The 18,015-nt window shown below is 38.3% G+C and overlaps 1 pseudogene; it reads left to right on the top strand.

The window, feature by feature from the left end:
- The first annotated feature begins 11,371 nt into the window (after positions 1 to 11,371).
- LOC147635839 (uncharacterized) lies at positions 11,372 to 12,107 on the top strand (annotated as a pseudogene).
- The last annotated feature ends 5,908 nt before the right edge of the window (positions 12,108 to 18,015 follow it).

The following is an 18,015-nucleotide window of genomic DNA, read 5'->3' as shown; positions in this document are numbered from 1 at the left end:
AATGTACTATGAGATGGTTTAAGGAAAATAGTTTTTAATTTTGTTAAGGAATTCAGTTTTTTTACAGTTTTTCTCTGCCATGCGTGTATTAATCCGTGTACAGTGGCGTGTATTTATCCGTGTATAATAGCGAGTATTACCCCGTAAATATTATCGTGTATTTATGCGTGTATTACTGCGTGTATGTTAACGCGTTTATACACGGGTTGATAAATGCAAATATACACGCGAACTTAAATGCTAACATACACGCGCCCGATTCTATTCAAATACAAGCGCGACCATACACGCGTTCGTAATTTATCGCGTGTATGAAACGCGTGTATGGCAGCATTGTCTTGTAGTGTTGGGAGAGAGAAAGAACTTGCAAAATAAATGAGAAAGCAAAAAAATAAGAAAATTACTTATAATTACACACACAGACATTTTACATCACATGTACATGTAACCAAGAGGAGATGGGAGTGAGGGAAAAGGAGGTATACCTGGTGAGGAAGCAAAACACATGTGCACGAAAAAAAAACGTAGAAAAAAGAGAGGTTTTGTTTAACTGTAAAAACCTGCGCTATCAATATATGCATCGAAATAAACGTGGAAAAAAATGTTGAAATAAGTGTGTCAAAAAGCGCGTGGAAATAAGAGTCGAAAAATAAAATTCCCACGTTCTTTTTGACGGTTGTTTCGACGATCTTTTCGATGCTTATTTTGACGATTGCTACTTTTCATTCAAATTCAAAATCTTTCGAGACCTTGTGCACCCCCGATATTTCAAATTACCTATCACCAACCACCACCCTCCATAAATACTTAAGACAGGATTCCCCTCCAAAAATAAGCATTCGTTCCCATTTTGCAAATCAATATGGAAACCATGAACGACGCCACACCCTCAAATTTTGTTGATTTAGAGGAGAAGACACTTTGCCCATGTACTCGCTATTGCAAATACCAACTGGCTCAACTTCGACGAATTTGCAATGATCATACAAAAAAATGAGGAATATTTTTGATGGAGCGATTGGAACATCGAATTAGTGGCAATGTGGGCTTCAACAATGACGAAACAGTGGATATCCGGCCTGAACGATGGTGACCAACAAGAGTAGCCACAAATGAGGTGATCCAACAACCCGAGAAACTTTAGGTAGATTCAAAGCAAATACTAGAACATGACATGGATGACAAGATAAATGCCTTACACGATGGAATAGAAGATCGAGGTTTGGAACACGAAGGGGTAGAAGAAAAGAGACGACATGTGGAATACGTTTCCCAAGAAGAGAAATAGCTACGCAGGCTTGCTCGTCTTCCACTATATCGTGGAGAACATGTATCTGTTTTACGCGCTTGCCTATCCATATTGAAATTGCAATCGATTTTTGAATGGTCTGATACGAGCGTATAAAAACTTTTTACGTAAGTGATGATATCATATGCAATTAGTGAGTTATGTATCTTTATATGCATTTTCTTAGCCTAACTATTTTGTATAACAGCTTATTGAAACATCAAATATTGCTAGAAGATAATGAGATGCAAGTGGACCGTAGTTGAGCAAAAGCAATGTTGCACTCAATTGGCATGGACTACAACACACACTATGCTTGTCCAAATGATTGTATTCTTTATCGACAAGAATATAACAATGCAGTACAATGTCTGCATTATGGTACATCGTGATATAGACAAGATGTGCAAGGAGAAAGGGTACCAGCAAAAGTTTTATGACACTTTCACATCAGCCCCCCTCGAATTAAAATAATGTTTAAGTACAAATCCATTGCAGGATTGATGACTTGGCACCGTAACACTAGGTCCATGGATGGTGTTATGCGTGTGCCTGCAGATTCCCCTGCATGGAAACACATTGAAGAGAAATGGGTAGCCTTTGAGGAGGAGGCTCGCCATATTCCACTCGGTTTAGCGACGGATGAAGTGAATCCATTCGGTCCACAAAGTTCATCATGGAGTACATGGCCTGTTTGTCTAGTTAACTATAATCTTCCACCATGGCTAGCGATAAAAAAAGGACATCTTTTGTTGTCTTTGTTGATAGTTCCTGGAAAGTACAAGGTGAAGAACATGGATGTGTATTTAGCCCCTTTAGTTGAGGAGCTTTGTGTTCTATGGGAGGGCATTGAAGTTCATAATATTTCCAAGAGGTTTGGACAACGTGCGCTAACGTTAAGAGGAATATTTATGTGGACTATGCATGATTGGCCTGGCTATGGAGAGTGTTCAAGTAATACTGTAGCTTGTTAACATATTATGTTAAGTCATGATTGTCATCCAAACTTACATGCTACAATCTTTTTTGATGTTCTACAAGGCTTTCAGTGTCAGGGTATAATGGATGTCCATTATGTGGGCCGCAACTTGAGGCTCAATACTCAAAGTCTATGAAGAAGATCGTATACGAGGGCCACAAGAAGTATCTAGTGGATCATCCTTTGAGTGAGGGACTTCTAGGGAGGTCTCCTTGCATATGGAAGAGCAGTGATTGGAGGACCTTATGAGAGCTGGATCCAACCTGTACACCTTCAAGAATGAAGCGTCTATCCATTTTCCATCAACTTCCATACTGGAATGACCTTCTAGTGAACCATCTTCTTGACCCAATGCACATTTTCAAGAAGATAGCCGAGGTGCTTTGGAAAACCATAACAGGAGCAAAGGAGAGCAAGGCACAACAAGATGATTTACAAGAGGTTCAACGCATGCACCACTTATGGGCCCAAAATAGAGTAGATGGAAAGGTGAAGCTACCAAAAGCACCGTGGGTCATTGACAAAGGATGCACAACGGCATGCAAAGAAGTGCATTAGTGAGTTTTGTACCCCTACAGGATGAATGCATTGCTTGAAGGGAGCATTTACAAAGGACGATGAGCTTAGTGGCTTGAAGAGTCATGATTGGCACAATTTTGCAATTCGTGCTTCCTATAGCCATAAAGGATTGCCTCAACGATGACATTATAGAAACAATTTATAAAATTGGTGCAGTGGTACGTTGGATATCAAGGAAAGAGATTAGAAGCAGCACGATTAAACTCCATCGAGGCTGTTATAGTGGCTGAGAAATACTTTCCAACAAGTATTTTAACCATTCAATTGCACTTGTTAGTTCATGTGGTTGATGAAATTGTTGTGGCTGGGGTCGTCCACCATAGCCAATGGATGTTTTTCTTGGAGAGATTTATGAAGACACTTAAAGGATTTGTTCATCAAAGAGCTCGTCCCCTGAAGGTAGTATGACAGCGGGATGGCTTATTCAAGAATCACTTGTATATATAAATGAATTTCTCAATACGTCTGATCCCGATATGCCACGATTATGAACACAAGAAGAAGATGATCGACTAGTTGGGGAAGAGCCACAAGGGAAAGGCCTTGTGAGAGCAATGGATGTAGCATTGCGTGTGAGAAGATTAATAAATTTTGCATCTTAAACTCACATGCTATGGAGAAATAGATCGAGATATATAACTTGGTGAAGGCTGAAAGGGACCAAGCTCGTTTGAGTTTTAGAAGGAGCCGAACAACCCGCACACTACCGTACCCAACAGAACTTGCACTTCTTCTAGACTTTCCTTCTAAGAGCAATGGATGTAGCATTGCGTGTGAGAAGATTAATAAATTTTGCATCTTAAACTCACATGCTATGGAGAAATAGATCGAGATATATAACTTGGTGAAGGCTGAAAGGGACCAAGCTCGTTTGAGTTTTAGAAGGAGCCGAACAACCCGCACACTACCGTACCCAATAGAACTTGCACTTCTTCTAGACTTTCCTTCTAAGAAATGGCTCGAGCAAACCATACTACAAGCTCAATGCAATGGTGAATCAATAAGTGATGAGGAGGAGGAGCTTGCATATGGTTGTGATTTCCATGTATGTGAGTTAGAGATATCTACGCATTGTCTTTTATGTTGTGCTTTCGTGAATTTATACAATAAAAGTACTTATTTATTGTGCTTGCAGTATCGTAAGTTTGGGGCAATTTGATCATACGGACGTCACTTTCGAGTAGAAGGAATAGATAAAAAGAGAACAACATTTGATTGTGGTGTGAAGGCTAATTTCATGCAAGAAAGTTGTTCAATTGCAAGTGATGGCAATACTAAAGTAGGCATGCTAGATTATTGTGGAACAATCCAAGATATTATCAAGGTTGGATTCAGAAAGTTTGATATGTTCATTTTTGATATAAAATGGTTCAAGTTAGTAACTCAAGGGGCGCAAGTAAATGTATGCAAAGACAAGTGTGGATTTCTTCAAGTAGACCGCACAAAGATATGGACTGACTAAAGGGACACATTTGTGCTACCAAAGCACTGTGAACAAGTCATCTTTGTGGAAGACCCGACAGATCATAAGTGGTTGTTTGTGATCCAAATAAATCCACATGGAAAACAAATATTTGAAGAGGTGAAAATAGTAGTTGACTGTTTGCCAGATGTTGATGAACTCCTCGCAGATCATGTGATGGTTGAGCATACACCACTAGCACCTATCAACAACAAGAAGAACAAGAAGAAGACATACTAGTTGAGGAAGTAGGTGAGGCTCACACAGGATTACGATCGGATGAAGGTGTACTCATTGAGCAAATACATCTTCAACAAGAAACAAACACTACAGATAATCCAGAAGAAGAAGAGATTCAAGCTGAGTATGATCATGATGCATCGATAGCTCTCATGCTAGAGCTAGAAGAGGATGACGACATGGATGAATTACCTTCTACTACTACAAGACAACTGGTTCCACCAATTGACAACAATGATGGAGTATTTCTAGAAATAGATTTATTTGGAGCCATGGATCTCGCTGAGAGGACGAGCAAGTTGATGAACTTTAATTTCATTGTAAAATAGATTACTTTCTTAATTTCACCTTAGTGATGAGGAGGAGGAGCTAGCATTTTTCTTCCTTCAAAGAGTGTGATGAAAGTTATACCCTCCTTTCTCCCTCCGCTCCCCCCCCCCCTCTCTCTCTCTCTCTCTCTCTCTCTCTCTCTCTTTATCTATCTCTTTCTCTCTGATCATCTCTCTCTCTCTCTCTCTCTCTCTCTCAGAGACACATATGCTTGAAAAGAGGTAGAAAGAGAAGGCTAAAACACACCCTAGGCTAGGAACTAGCAAATATTATATATAAAGTCAATTTTTTTTAAAAGAAAAATTTCGACGTTTATTCTGACGACTTTTTCCATGCTTATTTCGATGCATTTTTTCACGCATATTTCGATGCCTATTTTGACGCACATATCGACGACGCGACCAGGTATGGAAACTAAGCATCGAAAAAGAATGATTCTCTTGTAGTGCATGCAACTGAAAGAGCTGATCACAAATTGCTGCTTACACATAGTGATGTGTATGGTCCAATGAGGACTACTTCTTTGGGAGGAAATTTATAAAGTTTGTTGTACATTTATTGATTATAGCAAATTCAGCTGGTCTTACCCTATGAAATCTAAATAAGAGGTATTTTCCCATTTTCAACACTTTGTTGCTATGGTTGAAAATGAAACTAGCTTAAAAATTCAAACTCTCTATTCTGATAGAGGGGGAAAATATATTTCCAATGCCATCAAAGATTGTTTGGCACAAGAAGACATTAAGCATCAGTCTCAGGGGGTTCACCTCTAAGAAATTTTATGTATCTCTTGCATTTAAGGGGTATTTAAAAAATCCCTTACAGTTACATACTTTTATGAATAAAATGACCCCTTTTTATTCATAAACTTAGGGTTTTTTTTAAAATTTATTTTAAAAAACCCCTCATGTAAATGTAATTCTATAGCTTTCTTGAATTAATATACCCTTCATGTGATTAACTCACTTGCTGCACTTACATATGTAAATGTAATTCTATAGCTTTCTTGAATTAATATACCCTTCATGATTAACTCACGTGTGCTGCACTTACATATTTTTAGGTGAACCCCATGAGGTATCAGTTATACAACTCCTTATACACCACAACCAAATGGCATTACTAAGAGATGCAACATGACTCTCATGGAGATTGCTATAGATGCATGGTTAAAGGTCAACAACTTCCACACAAGTTTTGGATGGAAGTAGTTCAATGAAGACTATCACTCCTTATAGTACTTGGTTCAATTAGAAACCTATAATTAAACATATGCATGTTTTTGGTTGTTTAGCATATGCACATGCACCAGCGTAAAATCAAACTAGGCAGTGCAATGCATTTTTATTGTCTATAGTGTCGAAAGTAAAGGTTATCATCTTTACAATCCTCCCACTAATAAGAAGATTATTGTCAGTAGGGGTGTTATTTTTATAGAGGATTCTATCTATACATTGATGGAATTTAATAAGCATGTCTATGCAAATTCTTGGGGTTTGATGGTTTATTGCATGTGCAAGTTCTTGCTGATCATGGGCAAAGTTTTTTGATCTTGATTTGTTACAAGGGGGGAATGCTCAAAGATTTGATGCACCAAGATCAACTAGAAGATGTAGTTAATAATGAAAAATCAACACGAAATCGAAATGAGAAATGGAAACCTCAGGAAGAAGTGCATGCACACAAATATATAGAAAATGTGAAAGATAACACCAAATTGGGTCCCAACTATCCCCCCAAGCATGTACTCAAAGCATCCTCATTTGAGCATTTTTATATATTTTTATTCCATAAAAAATAGGATGCATGGCTATTTTTGCCCAAGCTTGCTCTATAAGCCTTTCTTTTTTTAAACAAAAATTGTATAGTAAAATAATCCGAAAATCTCACTCCTGTGACAGTTCTCCCAGTTTAGGAGACCACCATCCTCGGTTGTAACTATCAACACACATTAATCGTTCACATTAGATTCACTCTCAATGTCTTTACATAATTAATTGGATTCACTCCCAATATCCTCACACACATAATTAATTGGATTCACTCGCAATATCCTCACACACATCGCACGTGTCTTAGAGTTAATCAGATTCACATCAAACTCACAGAACCTTTGCATGTGTCACACATCTATTAGAGTTTGATTGGATTCACTCACAACCAAACTCCATCATTGGATTCACTCACAAAGTTTTCATACACATTACACGTATTCATAGAGTACATGTATCATACGTGTCACAACTGGTTGGATTCACTCACAACCAACTAGGATCACACTCTAAAGAATCAGATTCACTCTAGATTCTTATACCACAGTGGGTCACCCTTATCAAGAATTAATTCAAAAAAGTTGATCAGATTCACTCACAATCAAACTTCTACATTGGATTCACTGACAATGTTTTCATACCCGTCACATGTATTCACACAGTATACCACATGTATTCACACAGTATACCACATGTGTCACGGTTGGTTGGATTCACTCACAACCAACTAGGGTCACCCTCTAAATAATCAAATTCACTCTCGATTCTTATACCACACTGGGTTACCCTTATCAAGAATAAGTTTCAGAAAGAGTTGATTTGATTGACTCAAAATCAAACTCACACATTCCTTACATGCATCACACATGTCACACGATTGGATTCACTCTCAACCAATACTCAAATTGTGACAAGTTATTCGTCATAGATAAATATCACTAAGTATTCATCACAGACATGTAAAAGAGACATTGTATATGAAGGACTTCTATGTGTAATAAATTCTAGTGTCCCATACCACCAGAAATTATCCCACACAAATCTAGAGATAAGTATGCATCGGAATACTCACACGATTAATCTTGTGTCCCATACCACAAGACTAATTCATAGTGAAAATTTCATAAAGTACAGTTCAAGATGGAAGGGCCAGTTCCTCTGAGAAGTTTTACTTTTAATGCATAAGAACTATCCTTGAAATTTGAAAAAAGTCTTAAATAAATTCATTGAAAAGATAAGAGTCGGAGTAATCATCATGGTAGTCTTATTCTTGATCATCATCAAGTCCAAGTGAAATAAAAAATATTAAATTAAACTTGATGATGTAAAAATAAAATCCAAAAGTAAGAGAGTCTTACATTGTTATATTGGTGGCTACAAAATGAAAAGGTTAAGAGAAATAGAGAATTTAAAATAATTTATGAAAAACTAAAAATGTGATTATTAGATGAGGACTTATCGTGTGTAAGTCGAGATGAAAATTGTTGGAAGCTCCATGGTAGAGATCATTGGTATAACCTTCATATTATTCTTACACCACACATAACAACATGCCTACACTCATGCATAAACTCAAGACTATTGTTTTCATAATTACAACATAAACTACTTAAGTAATAATCAGATAGCCTAGAATAATGTTAATCCAAGTTAGGTGTATAATTTGAAATTCTACCCTAATCACGAGTCTCTACGGAGATGAGAAAATAATTAAAAGCATGAAATCAAATGATTGGTCAAAAGCGTATAACAATGATCGTACTAACTGTTTGACAATAACGCTTGAATTGATCTCATCTCATGATGCCACTAGAGTGATCCACATATATATTAACACATCTAGAGTCAACATATTAACAATGAAAGTATAGCACTAGTAATTAAAATAATTCTTTCTTTTTCGCTCTTTTTCTTCTTCTTTTCCTTCTTGTCTCTCTTGTTATTTTTCTTCTTCTTATTCTCTTATCTTTTTTCTTCTTCTTCTTCTCCCTTTTTTTTTCCCTTTCTTCTGACTCCTCTTCTCTCTTCTTCTTCTCATCTCCTATTTTTCTTCTTTTCCCTTTTCTTCTTCTTCTTCTTCTCCTCCTCTTCTCTCTCTTCTTCTTCTTCTCTGTTTTCTTCTTCTTCTTCTTCTCTTCTCTTCTTTTCCTCCCAAAATCTTTCTTGTGCTACCATGCAGTCTCATCTTAATAGGCAAATTGAGTGAGACTTCCCCCACTAATCTTTTATTATTGCCACGCATATATCCTCATTAATCCTAGGAGCCTCTCAAACACCTTCTCTCTACTTTTGGCTCCCTTGTCGTCAAGAGAAGACTCCTCTCTGACCCCTTTCTTATCACGCAATACCTTCCGGTTTAGGGTTTCTTTGCCCCTCATAGACCTTATCTCTTCTTCTTCTTCTGTGCCGGATTTTTTGTGACTAGGCAACCAACAATCTCTATCTCCCCTCTTTAACGGCTTGCCAAGAGACTCTCTACAATGGGTAAGCCTTTCATTCAGTTTGATTTTTATCCCACATAGTGTCATGCTTGTTTGGCAAAGAAGGTATAAGGGAGGAATGTGGGGCCTTTACTAATCGTCTCTCCAAGAGACATCAACACTTCGTTGGGTTGCCTTGTGCCGGTACCCGTTTGTTGGTCGAAGGTGGTGTTGTGGTGGCTGGTTCCTTGTTGTTCAACCGATGCTCGGTGACGATGTGTTCACTGGTGCTCTATGATAGTCGTTTTACAGGCATAGTAGATTGAGATCTTTGGGCCATTGTCAATCGCATAGAGAAAAAGCCAACCAAAGACCCTGACAACATTGCTATAATTGTAAAAGAAATGACTCCAATGCACTTTCATTTATAATTTATGGATTAGCTCACAATCAAATTCATCAAGTGAGATTTTCTAAGAGTTCTCATAAAGCATGGAATCGACTTAGATCAATGTTTGGTCAAGTTAATGCAGCAGCTAGGATGTTGCTTAGAAAAAAATTGTATTGGATTAAAATGGATGAAAAAGATAAAGTGGATAATCATGTTAACAATTTCAAGATACGTAGCGTAGAATCTGGGACCTCTGTAAAAATTATGAAAATCAAAAGCTTGTTAATATTAGAGCCTAACATAGAAAAACAGTCATCACTCGAACTGCGATAAAGATTTTGATTTGTCTCTATCTAGCTTTCCAAGAGCTTTTGAGAAATTGTTGATGCTTGCCAATCTTTTGCTTCTTTGGATGTGTTACAACGTGGGCTCGCCTCTTTCCTTGTTTAGGGTTTGTTTGTTTTTTAACGTAAAGATAAATAAATAACGTTCTCGTAGATACTTAGGCTAATTAACTTACCGACAAATAATTAATTGTTTGACAATAGACAAATTCAGTGATGCAATGAACATACGTCAATATATATCATCAACAAATATATGTACATGTGTCTAGAGTGTGTGGTGATCAATCCTCACATATACAAAACAGATCCCTAAGTATGATCACTACATGAGCCATCACTATACGAGTCACTAGTATCGGACTCGTGATCACCATCACCACTGCCACCACCCGTGCCCCCACCCACAACACCACCATCACCAGTGCCACCACCCGCGATCACATCGTCGCTCCTCTCATCCTCTTGGCATCGCCCCTCGGCCTCCTGTCGAGCCACCTCTGTCATGTTGTCCTTGCCATATTGCTCCTACATTAGTTAGTGAAATCAAATAAGAACATATTACAGTTAACATGAAAATAAACTACAAAACAAAACAGTGATACCCACAAGTGGATTTGGCCTGTCAGCAAGTGTTGCTTGCAAAGCGCGGTAGCCGTAGTATGTGGCGTACTCCATCTCCTGCGCCATAGGTGCACGACCATAGTCTTTGGTCTGCATCAAGACAGAACCAAAGACTTATTGATTTCTTCATTCAATAATATTACCTTTGAAAGTTAAAATTTGAACGGTCTATACTCACAAATGTGGCCACAAATCCATCTCGTCCCATCTGGCCTAGTCTAGATGTGTGACCAGCTTGCAGTCTCTTTCGTGCTATCGTCTATGTAAATTTGATTAAACAAAATAACATAGATTAGAGAATAGTTAGAATCAATCTAGCAAAGTTCATAATAATTCTAATATACGTTAGCAAAGGCACACACCTTCTGCTGAGGAAAAGTGATGCGTAGGCATCTCTCCTTGCAAAAGTATTGCCATGTCTCCATGCACATATCAGCCCTCCTCTTGTTTGTCTCCACCATACAGTAGCGTCTGTTTATTTTTCATATTACAATAAGCGTTAGAATATACCATAGAACTTGTTAGATTTCAATGTTTTGTTTCTTTTATTGATTTTTTAACTTCGATCATTTGATAAATGACTCATGTTTTTATGGTACTTGAAAATCAGATTCGGACCAATCAGAGGGTACACCGCCACCTCCTACTGGTGGTGGTTGGGGTGCACAGAGTTCCAATACTGCACATGAGCCCGTTTACGATGATTTCTACTATGATGAGTCTATTACATGCTAGTGTGCTCGTTGTTGTGGCACACGGGAGTGCTTTTCACATGAGATGACTCATGGTACTTTTGAGCGAGCACCACCACCTGAGGAGCGACATCGACCTATGGTATGTGATTGTTCTCCCTTAGTTTTATTATTGGTTATTTTATAAATCAAAGGCTCATATATAATGCAACCATATTATATATGTAGGTATATTCACTTGATGACGAGGATGACTTCACTATCAGTGGTGCACATGTCCCTCGCACACCGCACGGACAGGTCATTTGTCAGTTGGTAGCTCGAGGTTTCTCCACATCCTCTACCTCCTGCTTTGGAGGTTGAGACGTGTGGAGATCATCCATTGCCTACTCGTTTGCATTATTTAGTATGTACAAATGTATGATCGAAGACGATACGGAGGATGGCAGAGAGGATCACTTCCTTTAGATGGAGTGGTTTTTAACTTCTGGGGCAATCGCTACATGATTGCTCCATCTACCATCAATGGAGCAGGACGAGGCCTCTTTATTGCACAGGATTTGCATGTGCCCCCTCATTCAGAGGTCACTCTTATGTCTTTTTGTGGACCTATATATAGATGGGGTCCATGGCATCAGCTTACTCGCTACATTCAGAGCATGAGTACTTATGGGTTATGTCTCAATGCAGCCTCTCTTTCTGATAGAGGGATTACACATGCAGAAGGACAAAGACTCTATGTTGACAGAAGACCTTACTCTCAAGGAAACATAGCAGGTTTAATCAATAGTAGTCGAGGAATGAGTTCAAGAACCAATTGCACGTTTGTGGAGTGTGAGAATAGTCATGAACCAGGACATATGAGTAGGGATGTAGAAAGATACATAGTTGTCAATGCTATTAGATCATTACGTGTTGGTGATGAATTGCTGATCAATTATGGATGGCGTAGACCTCCACGAGCACCCTTAACAGATGAGGGTTGAGAGCTTCATTGTATACAATTCCTAATGTTATTTTGACCTCTTGTACTCTAATTCTACACTTTAATTTGCACCATGTTCTCTACTGTCTCTAATTTAATTTGATAATCATCTTTTATTGTCTCTAACTATTTTGTATCTGTGATAATTATTGAATTCCATGCACATCTCTCTTTTCTTTTATATAGAAGCATGCTGAGGTGACACAATCTTCTTTGCCTCTGAATGTGTAGATTCCGGATTATGACATCGACAATATCACAAATCTACATTCACATGATGTATCTCACATGTCAATAGCGTGCATGAGGATCCTACGCAGGAGTGATCCTACTGCGTATGCAAGACTAAAGAAATAATATTCTCAGGACATTAATGGGCGTGATGATATCTTTGATAACGACGATGGCATGTTTGATTTTATTGAGGATTGGTATCAAAATAATAGTGCGAGCGATATTCCTAATAACAACGAGAAGTATCTTCGAGAAGAAGCTCTAAAGCATATCTACGCAGGAAGCCAACTGACACGACTCAGTGCAAGCTTACTTATTCTTAATCTTCAAAACCGTTTTGGATGGAGTAATCTATCCATTTCAGCACTTTTGAAGTATGTAACAATCTAACATATTTTTTTGTTACATTCTAAACATGGTTACTTCTTATTGATCATATTTTTACTGAACTTGCAGGCTAGTCTCTCAGAAGTTCTTGCCGACAAGAAATTCCCTTTGTGCATCACATGATGAGGTGAAGAAGATGATAAGTAGTCTTGGACTTGACTATTCTTCTATACATGCATGTCCCAACGATTGTATTTTATATAGAGGTCAGTACAAGGATGCAAGCCTTCCCAAGTTTACCTCTATATACCTGGCTACTCCCTTCTCAAGTGTGCGTCCCCCTACAGTTAGCAACAATATTCTCAAATGTGACATTAAACATGTATGCCTAAAAAACTATATTCGTGCAAATGTCCATCAACATTAGTGGTGGGATCTTAGTAGCTCTTTCCAAGATATTCTCCACCATAATGAGCCTTGTGGAGGCATAAATTTTTGACAGCTTAACCTACCACTCCTACCATTCATTTGTATTTCTTTATCATCGAGTGGATGTTGGAATCTTCATCATCACGAGCTTCTTTAATAGCCATTTTAGCCTATAGAGCCAATAGCTCTAGGTTAGCCACAAAGGCATAAATGTGACTAGTACACCCTTTTCCAAAGACACTAGAATTCCTATCTTTCCAAATATGGCAGAGAAGACTACTCCCAATGTTATTCCATAGAATAGGATCCATATGCCTACATTCACCAAGAAGTATCTCTTTCCATGAGAAGGGGATAGCAATCATGCAAGATGTTAAGAAATTTCTTATTGCTTTCACAATTCATGGACAGATGCATTAAATATTCTACACCTTTGCCACACCTAGAGCGAATGCCATTATAAACCCCCACTCTTGTAGCTCTCTAGCAGACCAAACTACTTTGTGTAGAATAAGCCCGAGAAAACAAGCATGTTTGGAGCTACTAGAAAAGACCCAAATAGATTTGAACCTATAGGTCCATTGATAGGCATTCAAATTGATGCCCCATCTATCATTCAAATCAGCTAAAAGAGCAGAGTTATCACCTAGAAAGTTGATTATAGCACCTGATATCCAAGAGAGATTCCTTTTAATACCTCTTACCATCCCCTGTGAGAGGGGCCAAATACCTATATCAGAAATTTGTCTGATCCTTTCCCTTAGAAAAGCCCTGCAACAACAAAAAGTAGTAGACAAGTGTTCCAGCAGAAGTGAAGAGCATTCCCACTTATCTTTGTTCCACAAATCTCTCCAAGATTTGATACCAACTTTGTACAGCTTGTGAGCTCTATTGAAGTCCTATTTATCTATGCTAGGAAGGAGGGAACCAAACGAGCCAAAGTCCTCTAGAATGAGTCTAGACTTAGAATGGTGGGTGTCTTTTACCTGAAGGTAGGGTTTCCAAGAAGCCCCCCCACATGTTCCTAATCAGAGTTCAACCTTTAGGAATGAATTCCTTCCTAGACATAAAGATTTGCAGAGGAGAGAACCTTGTCCAGCACTTCTTTTACTTAAGCTCAAATATGTGATAGTCTATTTTGATCAATAGGGCTTAATAATCAGTACTATCAATCCCTCTACAAACCCACTTAGCTATGCAAACTTGTCAACAAGTTTACTTAGGTCCAAAACTTTAAGCCCCCATTTCTCTTTAGGTAAACTCCAAGTCCCCCCTTTCTCTTTAGGTAAAACATAAATTTTATAGGCAGCTTTAGCAACCTTCTTGACTCCTACATTCCCACCCCACAAAAAATTAGAGTCTAGAGAGATAATGTTTTGCAGGTGGGACTTAGGAGGCTTCTAGCAAGATAGGAAGTAATTAATAGAAGGGAGAAGGTAGTGATTGAGGACAAACACTCTAGCAAGAAGGGAGGGTTGATAGCCCTTCCGAAGATCAACTTTGTCTACTACCCAATTCCATCTATATTTTAGAGAAACCTTAAAGCCCATAGGAATGCCCAAAAGTCTAAAAATCTCACCATTCATAATTTGCTTGCATCTACTAGCCTTAGTGACCACATCAAGAGCGGTGCCATTATAAGTCCAATAGCCTATTTTGGCATGAATAATGATATACCCACTAGCTAAACAAAAGGTATTTAAGCAACTCCAAAAAGTCTTTATAGATTGAGCATCATTAAAAACAAGAGAGTTACTATCATCAGCAAACTGTTGTAGACAAAGATATTTGGGAGATCTAGGGAGCTTTAGCCCTTTCAAAGAGCCTTTTTTCAAGGCATTAGAGACAAGCCATCCTAGGGCATCAGTAGTAATGACAAAAAGGAGAGGGGCAAGGGGACATCCCTATTTGATAGTTCTCCTTGGAGGGATGGGTTCAGTGAGAGTACCATTGAAAGAAATAAGAGTGCTAAAATTCCCAAAGAGGGTGTGGACTGACCCTCTGAAATTTTCCCAAACCCCATATCCTCAAGAGACTAGAAAACAAAATCCCACTGCAAAATCAATTTTAAAGAAAACAATATCCATCTGATGATCATTAGCATACTCCATACCTTCCCACACAGCTACGATAGCATCCAATATGTACCTACCTTTGATGAAACCCTTTTGCTCTTTAAGAATAAAAGTATCTAATAGAGGAGATATTCTTCTAGCAAGAGCAAGAGCAAAGATTTTATAAACAGAAGTGAGGCAGGTAATGGGCCTTCAATTATCAATCTAGTTCTTGGACCCCCTCTTGTGTATAAGCTTTATAACCCTAGTATTAACTGAAATTTTTTTCCCTTCAAACCAAAATGAGATAAGGGGGAAAAAAATCCACATAAGCTATATAGAACTCATTTGGTAGCCCATCAAGACCAGGGGTTTTTCCCAAAGCCAGAGCATCAACAGCTTCTTTAAACTTCCCTAGGCAAATCCATTTGAGCCTTAACTTCAATGGGGATAGCTTTTCCCCTAGTTCTAGCAATAAGGGCTCTAACTTGAGTAACCTCTCTGACCTAGTAGGAGACTTGGAGAAGATGTTGCTGAAAAATTCTTGCACAAATTTAAGGTTGTCTTCTTTCATCATCATGATGTTTCCGGAGTTTTCCTTGTTTTCCTTTAATGGAGGAACCATTTCTCTAATTTTCTTTTTCTTGAGTGGGTTAAACATGTGTTTGTTTGGTTGTCTATTTTCCCTGCCCCAAACTCCTTAGTGTAGAGGAGAATCTTTTCATATTCAAGAAGCTCTTCCAATTTTAGAGAGTTCTTAAGATCTGAAAGCTTGGTTGAGAGGTTCTCAGTGGCCTCCAAAGATTCCAAGTCATTTATCTCTTTTTGGATCTCATTTCTCCTTCTTTTTTTGATTTTCCTTTCTTTTCTCATGAGTTTACCCAAAACCCCTTGAGTTTTTTTTAACAAAACTCACACAAGACTGAGAGGAAGAACAACCTTGTTGAAAAGCTTTGGCAAAAATATCATACACAACATTTTTAACCTCCTCAAGCTGAAACAAAGAATGTTTAGCATGGAACCCCCCATTCTTGCTGATGCTGACATCTTGCTTAAATTTGAAAACAAGAGGGAAGTGATCAGAAATGAGAATAGACTTGTAGAGCAATCAAAAACAAAAGACAAATTAGACAGAGAGAAATTTACATAAACCTTGTCAAGTCTAGCTGCCTTGTAGTAGCTCCCCTCCTATTTGTTAGTCCAAGAGACACTATTATTATAAGAAACATCCATCACATCAAGACATTCCAACAATTTATTCCATTCATCAAGCTCCCTACCATGAATTACCTCACCCAAGTTACTCCATTTATCAGAAATGACCTCAACCATATTAAAGTCTCTAGTGATAATGCAAGGCCTTGCCAACAAACTCACCTCCTCCCAAAGCTCAGCTCTACCATTCACACTACAAGGAGCATTAACAGACACAATGTTAAGGTTGAAGGGGGTATCCAGTTGGATAGCCACCCAGTGCCAATAGGAGGCACTAGCCAAGATTGAATTGGCGACATTTTTGAACAAGCCCGAATGGTAGTGCCTCCCTTATCAAAGGCATGGCTGGAGGGAAACCAGATGAAGTCCCCCCCAAGTCTTTTGAGATTGGCATCCAAAATTGGACCACAACGTTCAATCTCTTGAAGGCATATAAAATCAAACTTACACTGATGGTGGTCAATTCTCCATTTTGTGATAACTACAGCTTTGATGGGATCACAAAACCCCTTACAGTTTAAAAGAACACCCTTGAAGACTTAGGTTTTTTAGATGATTTAGGAGGCTTATTAAACACTATTTAAGCCCTATTAGGGTCAATGTTTTTTAGATGATTTAGGAGGCTTATTAAACACTATTTAAGCCCTATTAGGGTCAATGTTTTTCTCTTTTTTCCTTTTTGCTTTAGATTTTTCAGGAAACACTGGTAAGGTATCTTCCTCTACCTGTGTCATGATGATTTCCACAGACTTCTAATAAGAGGAGAGGGAAGCTTTCCTATCATTATCAATTTTCTCAATCCTAAAGGACTTTAGCTAAGAGTCCTCGAACATAACCTCATCTTGCTCAAAATTAGAGGATGAGATTTGGCTGGGGAATTGAGGCAACTCATTATCCTTATTATGAACAAGAACAATAGGAGAGACATGTACCTACTACTAGTGGTCTTTGAGCATATCACAGGTGTTTGGGGGTTTGTCCCCCATTGTTATCCTCTTCTTGGGCATCAACCATAGAATTTTCAACTTCAACAAGCAAAGGAGCATATTTATTGATGTGCTTTTTAAGGATAGGCTGAGAGCCCACTTTAGGTTTAACATGATGTTTTTTATTAACTGTCTGGAAACCATCAGTTTTTCGCTTCCCCCCTCCAATAAAGAGCAATCCTTTATGATGTGTCCTTGCCTAAAACAATTCAAACGAACATTTGGTAGGTTTTAATAGAGAATCTTCTATGTATGCATCAAGAAACCCATTTGGTCAAACAAGCAAACATCAGGAAGTATCTATCCCTACTATTAACAATTGAGGCTTCCATTTGGGGTTAATCTATGGGAGCGTCTTTTGTCCCATAACTTTATCTACGTTATTTGCATCCTATTTGAGGACACAATGTGCTTAAGTGCCATGGGGGCACTGCACCCTAAAGGGGCTATCAAAGCCAGTCAAGACGAGCTATCATAGGGGAGAGGTAGGGAAGAACAAAGAACTGCTTAGGGAGAAGCATGCACAAGATGCTCGAATTGGGGTTTCTTAAAAAAAAGGCTGCCATATGTTCACATCCCCTACTGCCATGTCATAAAAATTTAAAATGCATTATCTTCTTTTGCATTGGAAAATGGTGAGATCATATCGAGTGTTGATTGCTTG

This window comes from Cibotium barometz, chromosome 8, assembly GCF_041138505.1.
Source record: "Cibotium barometz isolate CiBa-2024 chromosome 8, ASM4113850v1, whole genome shotgun sequence".
NCBI lineage: Eukaryota > Viridiplantae > Streptophyta > Polypodiopsida > Cyatheales > Cibotiaceae > Cibotium > Cibotium barometz.
Note: the sequence above shows the minus strand (reverse complement) of the source record. Positions and strands in the feature narration are given on the sequence as shown.